Below are 10,817 nucleotides of genomic sequence, written 5' to 3'. Positions count from 1 at the left end.
GCGCTAACCTCATTGGTCGCTGGATTTGTTGACGTACTAATCGTTCAAGCGCGATTTCAAAGCAGCCCGGCTATAAATAATGTACGTCGTTAAACGCGTATGGTGCTGGCTGTCAGTATAAAGCACGTCCTCAGTTCAGATAACTCCATTCACCTGTTTGTTACTACCGGGGCAAAAAAAGTTTTGATTGAGAAATCTCGCTCTTCTCCATGTTAGACGGTGCAGCCGCTCTGTGGCTGCGCTCCAATCTGCATACTTGCGCACTCTCTAGAAGGCTTGGCCTCGAAGACTCGAAGTCCTTTAAGAGATGTCTGTATGTTCAGCAGACAGCTGTCCCCCATGAGTAGTTTTTTTGCAGTCGCACAAGACTTGAATGAGTGAGAGATCTAAAAACTAATTTAGCCAGGCCACCATTTCAAATACATATTTGAAATCAGTGGTGAAACCTGACAATTGCTTAAATAGTTGGTGGTGTTTCACTTGGATTAAATAACGCACAAAACTATTGTAGCATCGGCGCAGAAGAAGACGTGGAAAACATTGCACATACAGGTGAATACTCTACAGTCAGCGAGAGAAACTGCCCAGCGCTACCCCAACACAGGATGGGGTAACCTCAATGAATGGGGATGAATGGAGCTAAGCGGCTAAAATGAAAAATCAAACGTTTCTAGTCATTTATACAGGAACTTCCTTTAATTCTGGAAAATAGAAGGATGTATTGCATAAAAAAATCAGAGAAAACTTACTAGTATCTTTTTTTTTGGGGCAGCAGGATGCTAGTGTTACTGCTACTGAGTGCTGATTGGTTGGCAAGCTGATCAACTTTTTGGTTGAGTGAAGCGGTTTGTGCTCACTGACGCGCTCGTGAAGTGTATTTATGACACTGTTAAAAAATCCTCGAATGAGTTTAAAAATAAGACAGCAATGTTAAAATGTTTTATGCTGTTCTATGTTACCTATCTTAGCATTTTCTGTATAAGAAATTATTTAAAATGTGCCATAGGAGCCCATTTGTTTTGGACTTGGACTCTCCATTGTCAGACAAACCTGGAAGACGCTACTGAGTGGCAACTCTCCTAACTAGAAATTCTTCACCAATGAGGTCCTTTTTCCACCAATTAACAGTCTCCTTCTTTCATAATATCTCTGGTAAAATAATTGAAGCTAAACCGTTAGTAGTGTGTAACCTACTGTATCACATGGAGTAGAATTCAACACGTGTGCTTGAAGGTGCAGAGATTCTGTCCACTGTACTTCCTACTGGATTTTTCCTTCCCAGAATTTAATCAGAGACGTTATAAAGGAAGAGACAGGCCACTGGTTGGAAAATAAATTGGAAAACTCGAAATGCTCAGCATGGTGTCTGTTTATGAGGAAAATCCCACCCTTCGTTAAAATGAGCCAGTCGGCTTGCTAAGCTGCTAGTGGAACAGCTCCCCCTGGCTATGGGGGTATACACAGGTGCAGTAGCCACAACCAGCTAAAACTCATGTGTTATTTGAGCCAAATGGTATAAACTAGTTATGCTGGTTTTGTCAGATTTTATCAGTGTTTTCAAATATGTTTTTGAAATGATGATGTGGCTTTTAGTTTCAGTTTTAAAAGTCTCTCCTCATTCAAAGAGAAACGTGTGTGGTCTTGTGCGAGTTGAAAGAACTGCTTGGGGCACAGCCAGTTTAAGGGGAAGCTGGCCACTTCCTGTTCCTCTCTATATGTCAGAAACAGACTGCCAAACACCAGAGGGCGCTTGTGAGCATGTCCTCAATGAATGGGGGTGACTGGAGCTAAACAGCTAAAAACAAAAATGTCAAATAGTTTCTAACCATTTTTTTAGAAAGTAAAAGGATGTAGTTCACTAAAAAAGTAAATCTACCTGTTCCTTTTTTTCTACAGCAAAAGGGTTTTTTGGCAGTAGAACGCTAGCATCATTGCTACTGAGTGCTGATTGGTTAGCATTACTGCTACTGAGCGCTGATTGGTTAGCATTACTGCCACTGAGTGCTGATTGGTTAGTATTACTACTACTGAATGCTGACTGGTTGGCATTACTGCTACTGAGTGCTGATTGATCAGCATTACTGCCACTGAGCGCTGTTTGGTTAGCATAACTGCCACTGAGCGCTGATTGGTTAGCATTACTGCTACTGAGCGCTGATTGGTTAGCATTACTACTACTGAATGCTGATTGGTTTGTATTACTACTACTGAATGCTGACTGGTTGGCATTACTGCTACTGAGTGCTGATTGATCAGCATTACTGCCACTGAGTGCTGATTGGTTAGCATTACTGGAACTGAGTGCTGATTGGTTAGTAAAACTACTACTGAGGCCTCACTGGTTAGCATTACTGCTACTGAGTGCTGACTGGTTAGCATTACTGTCACTGAGTGCTGACTGGTTGGCATTACTGCTACTGAGTACTGATTGATCAGCATTACTGCCACTGAGCGCTGATTGGTTAGCATTACTGCTACTGAGCGCTGATTGGTTAGCATTACTACTACTGAATGCTGATTGGTTAGTATTACTACTACTGAATGCTGAATGGTTGGCATTACTGCTACTGAGTGCTGACTGGTTAGCATTACTGTCACTGAGTGCTGATTGGTTGGCATTACTGCTACTGAGTGCTGATTGATCAGCATTACTGCCACTGAGTGCTGATTGGTTAGCATTACTGCCACTGAGCGCTGATTGGTTAGCATTACTGCCACTGAGCGCTGATTGGTTAGCATTACTACTACTGAATGCTGATTGGTTAGTATTACTACTACTGAATGCTGACTGGTTGGCATTACTGCTACTGAGTGCTGATTGATCAGCATTACTGCTACTGAGTGCTGATTGGTTAGCATTACTGCAACTGAGTGCTGATTGGTTAGTAAAACTACTACTGAGGGCTGACTGGTTAGCATTACTGTCACTGAGTGCTGATTGGTTGGCATTACTGCTACTGAGTGCTTATTGGTTGGCATTACTGCTACTGAGTGCTGATTGGTTGGCATTACTGCTACTGAGTGCTTTATAACAGTAGTTATAAAAATATAACAGCAGCATTAAAATGTTTTATGCTATTCTGTTCTGCCCATATGAGCACTCTGGCGTTTTACAAACCCTGGAGACATTACTCTTTCTCTGTAAATTACCCCCTCATGAGTATTGCAAAGATGGCTGAGGACTGGACAGACTTTCCTTTAAGGACTTCTAGACCTAAGAATAAACTATCAGTTTATAGATAAGTGTTACAATCATGTTTGCCTATTTTTTAAACTGAAGAAGTATAAAACGTGTATAGTTTCTGTATGTTTACATTTGTTTTACAGTTTGCTCATGTTGGCTAGCTCGCCACGGCCATAGCCAGGCTGAGTGGAGGACTAGTAGTGCTACTAGAATGCACTAGCTAGTATGCTTGTTCTCTAAATTTTCAAGAGAACGCAAGGACGCCAATCGGAACACAGCCAGAGTGAGTATTTTTTTTCACCCTTGTCACGTGACGGGGGACTAACAGGTTCTCGCTCGGGGCAGAGTGACAGTGAGCGCTGGTGCTGCATCGGAGAGTTTAGGGCTGGCGGAAAAAATGCTCTTCTGATTTTATGACATTTGGATTACACGTCGCGGATGCACCTGCAACAGCGGGTGAGACACACAGAACTTTCCTGTTTTAAAATAATTTAGATACTTGGGTCGCGTTTTTATTTTAATAACCTACATAATGTAGACCTATGGAAATAGAGTGGATATATTTCTGCATCACTCACGGAAGAGGGAGAACGTGTCAGGTGTCTTTTGCAGTTGTTTGTTTGCTAAGTGCTAACTTTTTTGACCATGAGGAATAACCAGAATAGGGTTTACTGAGAAAACGAAGCCAGTGGAAATGTGTGTTATTCAGAGATTTAGCTCATGAGGACCCCTCGGTGCGTTTCAGGAGTTCACAGCATTTTTCTGTGCCAGTCTCCGCAGGCAGCTTTGTTTTTAGCCTACTTATTTGCCTCCCGCAGACTCAGTCCTCTCAGGGCTGCTGGAAAATGTTTGCAAAGTCTTATCTACTGTTTTCCTCCAAGGCCTGGGTTAACATTAACGTTAAAACATGTCTGGGACATTTCTGACGCTTCTGTCTCTGCAGTTTGAAGAGGAATTCCACCGAATTTTCAAAATTTCAGAATAATTCGGTCATTGAGATGTAAACAAAGTCATTCAGAGTGGTTTGCTGTGAATTGATTCATTATAGAGGAACATGCCTTAGATTTCTTTACAGCGGTGGTAATAGGAAGCAGCGGTTGTGTTGTCTACAGTGCAAAAAATGGCAGTTTATTTACTATCCAAAACCACCGGTGAACCTACACTCATCTTTTGTACGTGATGTTCATGATGAAATAGTAGTAAATCTGGAAAAAAATAAATTCTTTAGGGTCTATTTTGCCTCATAACACCCTACATGTGCTCCTCCACCATGAGTGGCTGTTGAAATTATATGTACAGCCAAATCCTTACCTCAAAACTTTAGTAAAACAATGTTTCAGACACCAGGCATCATATTGGTAAATATATAATGTAGTAGCTTTCTGTGAGGGAGCTTTAAGAGATGTTGAATGCTTCAGACGTCTGGTTCCTATCACCACCACAGTGAAGAATTCTGACTGTAAGTTTCTGTAGAGTGGAACATTTCACAGCAAATCACTGTAAATGACTGTGTTTAGATCTTAACCATTTAATTATGCACAAATTTTGAAAAATAGGTGGAATTCCCCTTTAACAAGGGGCTGGTGCTGCTGTCGTTGTCAGTTTGAATTTATTTGTATCTCTCAGACATAGTGCACAATTGGGCCATTGAGTGCTAAGGGACGATGTGTGTGTGTGTCTGGGTGGCAATTGCGTGAACTGGACCGAGCGTGAAAAGGACGGGACAGAGGGGTGAGTGGGCAGGGCTGCCCACATGAGGGGATAATCTACAGACTAGCACAGCTCCAGGATTCAAAGTGGGAAAGTACCAGGGGCAAGAGCACTTTTATGTAAGAGCTGTGGAGTCTGTAATATTGCATAATCTCTGCACAAGGCTGCAAATGAAGTGACCTCTGTCAGTCAGGACTAAGAGTGGGGCGACATGGCAAAAACACATTATTTCCACGCCTCGAGAAATTTGCATTTTCTGAAGTTTGTGAATAAGTTAGGACATGTGTAAATAGCCTCTTTCTGCAGGCCCCATAGTGACCACTTGGTCAGCATAATGGAAATTCACTTGGATATTAAAAAACATATATATAATCAAATAAAATAATTTTCCCATATAACTCTGTTGGCAAATTAACTAGGACCCTGATCGCTCTGTGTGTGTGGAATGTTGTGACTCTATGTTGAGCTGCTGGTAAGCAATGAGAAGTCAAAGGGGAGGAGTGAGACCCCCCTGCTGTCACACGTCTCCACTAAGACATCCGAGCCAAGCTCAAGTAAAATGGACAGAACAACGGCAGCTTTACTTCATATCAAAAATTGTGTACAATCACAATGAAAAACAGCATTTAAACACAATAAAAGCGCTTTTATGAACAGTGAGAGGGCAGGTGCTCTTTTATGTAAGAGCTGTGGAGTCTATAATGTTGCATAATCACTGTACCAGGCTGCAAATGAAGTGACCTCTGTCAGTCAGGACTAAAAGCGGGGCGACATGGCAAAAACATAACATTACAGTACTTATGACATTCCCACACATTGAGATATTTACTTTTTCTGAGGTTTGTGAAAACACAGCAATAAAATAGCAATAAAAGCACTTTTATTAATAGTGACTTGCTTCCTCACCAACAAAGTTTAAGATCCAATTCTGTTTTTGTAAATCCAAGACATTTCCTTCAAAATATATTTCATTAACATTAATGAGGAACACAATGCACAGTGCCAAAACTGAGGAGCTTCCAAAACAGGTGAAAAAAGCTGTGAGAAAGGATTTCTTTTTCCAAAGGATTTCTTTGTTATCAAACAGTGGTGAAAATAAATTAATAAAATAAGATAACGGCGTAATAGGTTGACATCCAATCAGCTGCTTATTACTACAATTTCTATGCAAATTGATTTTGTTTAGCAGCTCTCTTTAATTGGTCTTTTTACTGTGATGTAATGTATCATGGCAACAAAGGTTGTCATACTGCCCCTTAGTCAGGAGTTCCATTCAGAATTTTTCCTGATACCTTAGCTTTGATACTGATTCTTATGATACTTACGATACTTTTTTTAGTACTTTGTTTTGCATTACAGACCGAACGTGGGTGTGGCTTAAACCATAAATGAGTGTGGGTAAATGTGCTGACTTCAACAGACTAGTCAAAAGGCACTGATGTTAATAACATGCTTGTGGATGTAATTTAGACAGCCAGTCTAGATTCTTCAGATTGTTTAGCTCACTGACACTGATAACACTGACTGTTTAGGTATTAAGGTATTGAATAACAGAATTTATCCATAATCTGTAATACCGAAGTAATTCAGTCAGTACCATAGAAGGACTGAACTTCGATACCCGCCCTATTCAGGCAGAGCTAGGCCTCATCTCTGAGCTTCAGGATGGCAGTGTAAGTCATGACATGGAAAAAAGGATGTGGTCGCCATTGTTTCAGAATCACAAGACGACTCAGTCAGCTTGAATCATGATGCTTAGACTTCATTTGTACTGAGCACTTGGTTTCAGTTTGAATCTCTTTCGAGCCGTGGGCTCACGCTGACTTTACTAACATCCGTCCTGTCTCTCTAAAAGCGGTTAAAGTGGAGCAAATGAGCCTCAGAGCAGACCTGCTTCTGTCAGGAGGACGTGATATCGTGGTGTGTGCAGCACTGACCCTACATGCAGGAACACACACATTCTCTCACGCACACTGACGTGCCATCACACACCACTAACTGAACGCAGTGACGTGTTACTGCACTGATCTGCTTCGGCCACGCTGTAATATATTTATGAATTTTTAAGTGACTTTGCAGTTGAAAATCACACACCTTATCAAGGTGTGTGTGTGTGTGTGTGTGTGTGTGGATCTGTGTGATCAGACGGCCAGGGAAAAACAATACTAACATACACTACCAGCAAAATACTCCTAACTTCGTAAAAATCTGCATTTATAAACGCTGCATTTTTGCTGAAAGAGCAAAAACATTCCTTTTCAGTTCCTGAGATAAAGGTACACTTAAATTATTCATATTTAAATACTTACATTTGCAGTCGTATACAAAAGTTTGTGCACCTCTGGCAATATAACATATTTCGTTGGTTTTTCAAGTAAAAATAGGTTAACACATTCTCCACAGAGAACACAGTGCTGCACCATTTCAATGGCAGTTTTTCATGTGGAAAATCAGTAAAACATGTATTTTGACCAAGAGTGTTCAAACTTGACTGTAAATAACACTTATGTGCCATATTATTATTACATATAGGTATGAACATATTGTCACTGTCAGAACAAAAAGAAAATGGTAATTTTTCAGCAGAAGGGAAAAACATTGTTAAAACATTATTAAGAAGAAGAAGAATTTTTATTTATATAGCACTTTTTATGCCAGTGGCAGCTCAGAGTGCTTTATAGACAGGTGATAAAACATAGTTATACAAGACATCATTAGTATTAAATGAGATTTTTTTCTTAATGGAACATTTCTATTTATAAAGCTATTTATAAAACCTTTCAAATGATGTAAGAAAAAAAGCCAAATATAGAGATGAAGGTTTTGTTTCCGACAGTGGTAATATGTATAACACTGTAGCATGTTCAATAAATGCTGCAGAACAAATAACCTAGAATTAACATGTCAACAACATGCTGTGTCTCTTTCAATAGCAGTGGGACATACTATTAATACATATAGGGATTTACACACAATTCATATGGGACATGTTATTATTACATATTAGGGTTGTAACAGTGCTCTGTATTGTATTGTATTGTATTGTATTACATAGTGGCTAGTGTGCTAGCTTTTGTCTAATGTTTCTATGCTGCCAAGAAACCAGTCTGAGTGGATCAGGTAAAACACCACTGTGCCATTCCAAAGTCTAAAATATTGTATTTTTGTGATGTTGAATAATACTCTAATAAACTTAAATTGGAAACATTAACATAATTACATTTTGGTACATAAGCACTGCTTTTTTATTGTTTTCAAAAATATATCAAAACAAGGTTCAGTCAAATTTTTGTGAATCCTTATGCCCCTATTACATACTTATAAGCCCTCTCATTTAACCCCTCTGACTTAAACCCCTTTGACTTAACCACTTTGACTTTATCTCTCTGACTTAACTTCTCTAACTAAACTCCTCTGATTTAACCTATCTAATCTAACCCCTCTGACTTAAACCCCTCTGACTTAACCCTTCTGACTTAAACCCCTCTGACTTAAGTCTTCTGACTTAACCGCTCTGACTTAACCCCTCTAATTTAACTCCTCTGACTTAACCACTCTGACTTAAACTGCTCTGACTTAACCCCTATAATTTAACTCCTCTGACTTAACCCCTCTGACTTAAACCCCTCTGACTTAACCCCTCTGACTTAGTCCCTCTAATTTAACTCCTCTGACTTAACCCCTCTGATTTAACTCCTCTGACTTAACCACTCTGACTTAAACCCCTCTCACTTAAACCCCTCTGACTTAAACCCTCAGACTTAACCCCTCTGACTAAACCTTTCTGACATAACCCATCTGACGTAACCCTTCTCACTTAACCCCTCTCGCTTAAACCCCTCTGACTTAGCCTCTCTGAGGTAACTCCTCTGACTCAACCCCTCTGACTTAACCTCTCTGATTTAACCACGCTAACTAAACCCCTCTTATTTAACCTCTTCAATTTAACTTCTCTGGGGTAACCCCTGTGACTTAACCCCTCTGATTCAATCACTCTAGTTTAAACCCTCTGATTTAACCCTTCTGAGTAAATCCATCTGTGGGCCCGCATTAATTTTTTCCCTCTTATAACTTCATAACTAATAACAATATCCAAAATACTAGTGTTGTAATAGCTGTATAGTATTGAATAGCACAGTGCTTGACAGCTTTTTGTTTTCCTTCTTGTGCCGTCTTTATCTCTTACTGCTGTCATATTGTGCCTGTACGCTGTACGTCTCTCTCTCCCTGCATCTTTCTCTCTGCTGCCTCTCTCTTTCTCCCCTGCTTTTTTCTCTCCTCTGCCCCTCACTCTCTCTCTTTCTCCCGCTCTCCTGCATCTCTCTCTCCCCTGCCTCTTTCTCTCTGCTGCCTCTCTCTCCTCTGCCCCATCTCTTTTATTCTTCTGCCACGCTATCTTTCTCTCTCTCTCGCTCTCCTGCCTCTGTCTCTTTCTGCTGCCTCTTTCTTTTTTTCTCCTTCTCTCTCCTGCCTCACTCTCTCTTTCTCTCTCTCTCTCTCTCTCTCTCTCTCTCTCTCTTTCCACTGGATCGATGTGGATGCTGATATGGTGCCATGAGCTCAGTGTGAGCACCCAGGCTCATCTCTGTGTTCAAAGGCCTGTAATGGAAAAATCACACTGACACATGCCCCCCACCCCAGTATACACACACACACACCCACACACACACACACACACACACCATACTCAGACACACAGGACATAATGAAGCTGCGCAACTCATTCATGCACTGTGGACCTTGATACAGCCTTTCCTCAAACAAAGTCAGCCTTAAAGGAATATTTCAGTGTTTTTTAACTGCATCTGTAAGGTGTGATTGATTACCATGGACCATAACTTTGATTGTTTCCCTGAACTTAGTAAAAAAACAAAAAACTCATTGACTCTGAGCACATTTATAATGGAAGCCAGTGGGCAGGTATTTAAGCTTGAGGCATCTGACCAATTCAACTGAAGCATCTGCCCAGTGGCTTCTATATTAAGTGTCAATGGGTTTAATGTTTTTTTCTACAAGGTAAAAAAAGAAATAAGGAAAGGAAATTATTGTATGTAGTAATCACCCATATACTTCAGATATGGAAAATAGAGATAAAGCTGTAAAACTCTCTAATATTCCTTTAATAACATGATTTTGTGACAAGCACATTACTGCTTTGCTGCTGGTTATCTATACTGCCTCTCGGACCAGAGCATGCAAAGCAGAGCGCAAACACATGATTTGTGTATTTTGCTTTAGACCTGCTGCCATAAAGGATCATGTAGGGCTTGAGCAGACAGGCTCTCTACTGAAGTCAGAGCCATAAAGCAAGTCATTGGTGAGAAACATCAGCAGTATAACACATTTTGCATAAGGACATTAATGCTCTGCTAAACTTTGTTCCCCTTCAGTGATACTGTCTGCAGCTGAGCTGTGGACGGCTTACTGGTCTGGTCAATGCGTGACTTACAACTGTCGCTCTGCTCCGATGCTTTAGTATTGCTTTTCTCTCCTACGTTTTCAGTTACCATGCTGAGACTCCGAACGGACCAATAGGATTGTTTCGGAGTTCTTTGGGCACTGCTCATTGGCTGTTTGCTGGAGAGGGAACGATATTGCTCGGTGTGATGCAAAGATTGTTGCATTTGTACACTCCCTGGAGTGAGGTGGTGTCTGAGAAATTAGATGGGTTTTTTTTTTTTTTGTATGTATGTGTCTCCACTCTGAAGTAGTTTCAGATCAGTTTATGAGTGATTCGTGATCCATCCACAAATACACACACACACACACACCCATGCATATATATGTATGTATATATATATAAAACATTCTTAACTTTTCATGGAAGAAAATGTAGAAGTCTTTTTTCCAAATAATTTTGGACCATTTCTGTTTATCAATTCATCATAAAATTTTGACACAACATAAAGGGCAACTGCCTTTT

General features: G+C 40.4%; 1 protein-coding gene across 3 annotated transcripts in view; it reads left to right on the top strand.

Moving 5' to 3' along the window:
• The first annotated feature begins 3,515 nt into the window (after window positions 1–3,515).
• Window positions 3,516–10,817, top strand: part of arhgap9 (Rho GTPase activating protein 9) — a 56,843-nt gene continuing 49,541 nt past the window's right edge. For all 3 annotated transcript variants that reach the window (XM_036571179.1, XM_036571177.1, XM_036571178.1), the window contains exon 1: window positions 3,516–3,640. The gene's annotated coding sequence lies outside the window, so the exon portion shown is untranslated. The remainder of the gene's footprint in view (window positions 3,641–10,817) is intronic.

The sequence above is a fragment of the Colossoma macropomum genome, unplaced genomic scaffold, assembly GCF_904425465.1.
Source record: "Colossoma macropomum unplaced genomic scaffold, Colossoma_macropomum, whole genome shotgun sequence".
In the NCBI taxonomy this organism is placed as follows: domain Eukaryota; kingdom Metazoa; phylum Chordata; class Actinopteri; order Characiformes; family Serrasalmidae; genus Colossoma; species Colossoma macropomum.
Note: the sequence above shows the minus strand (reverse complement) of the source record. Positions and strands in the feature narration are given on the sequence as shown.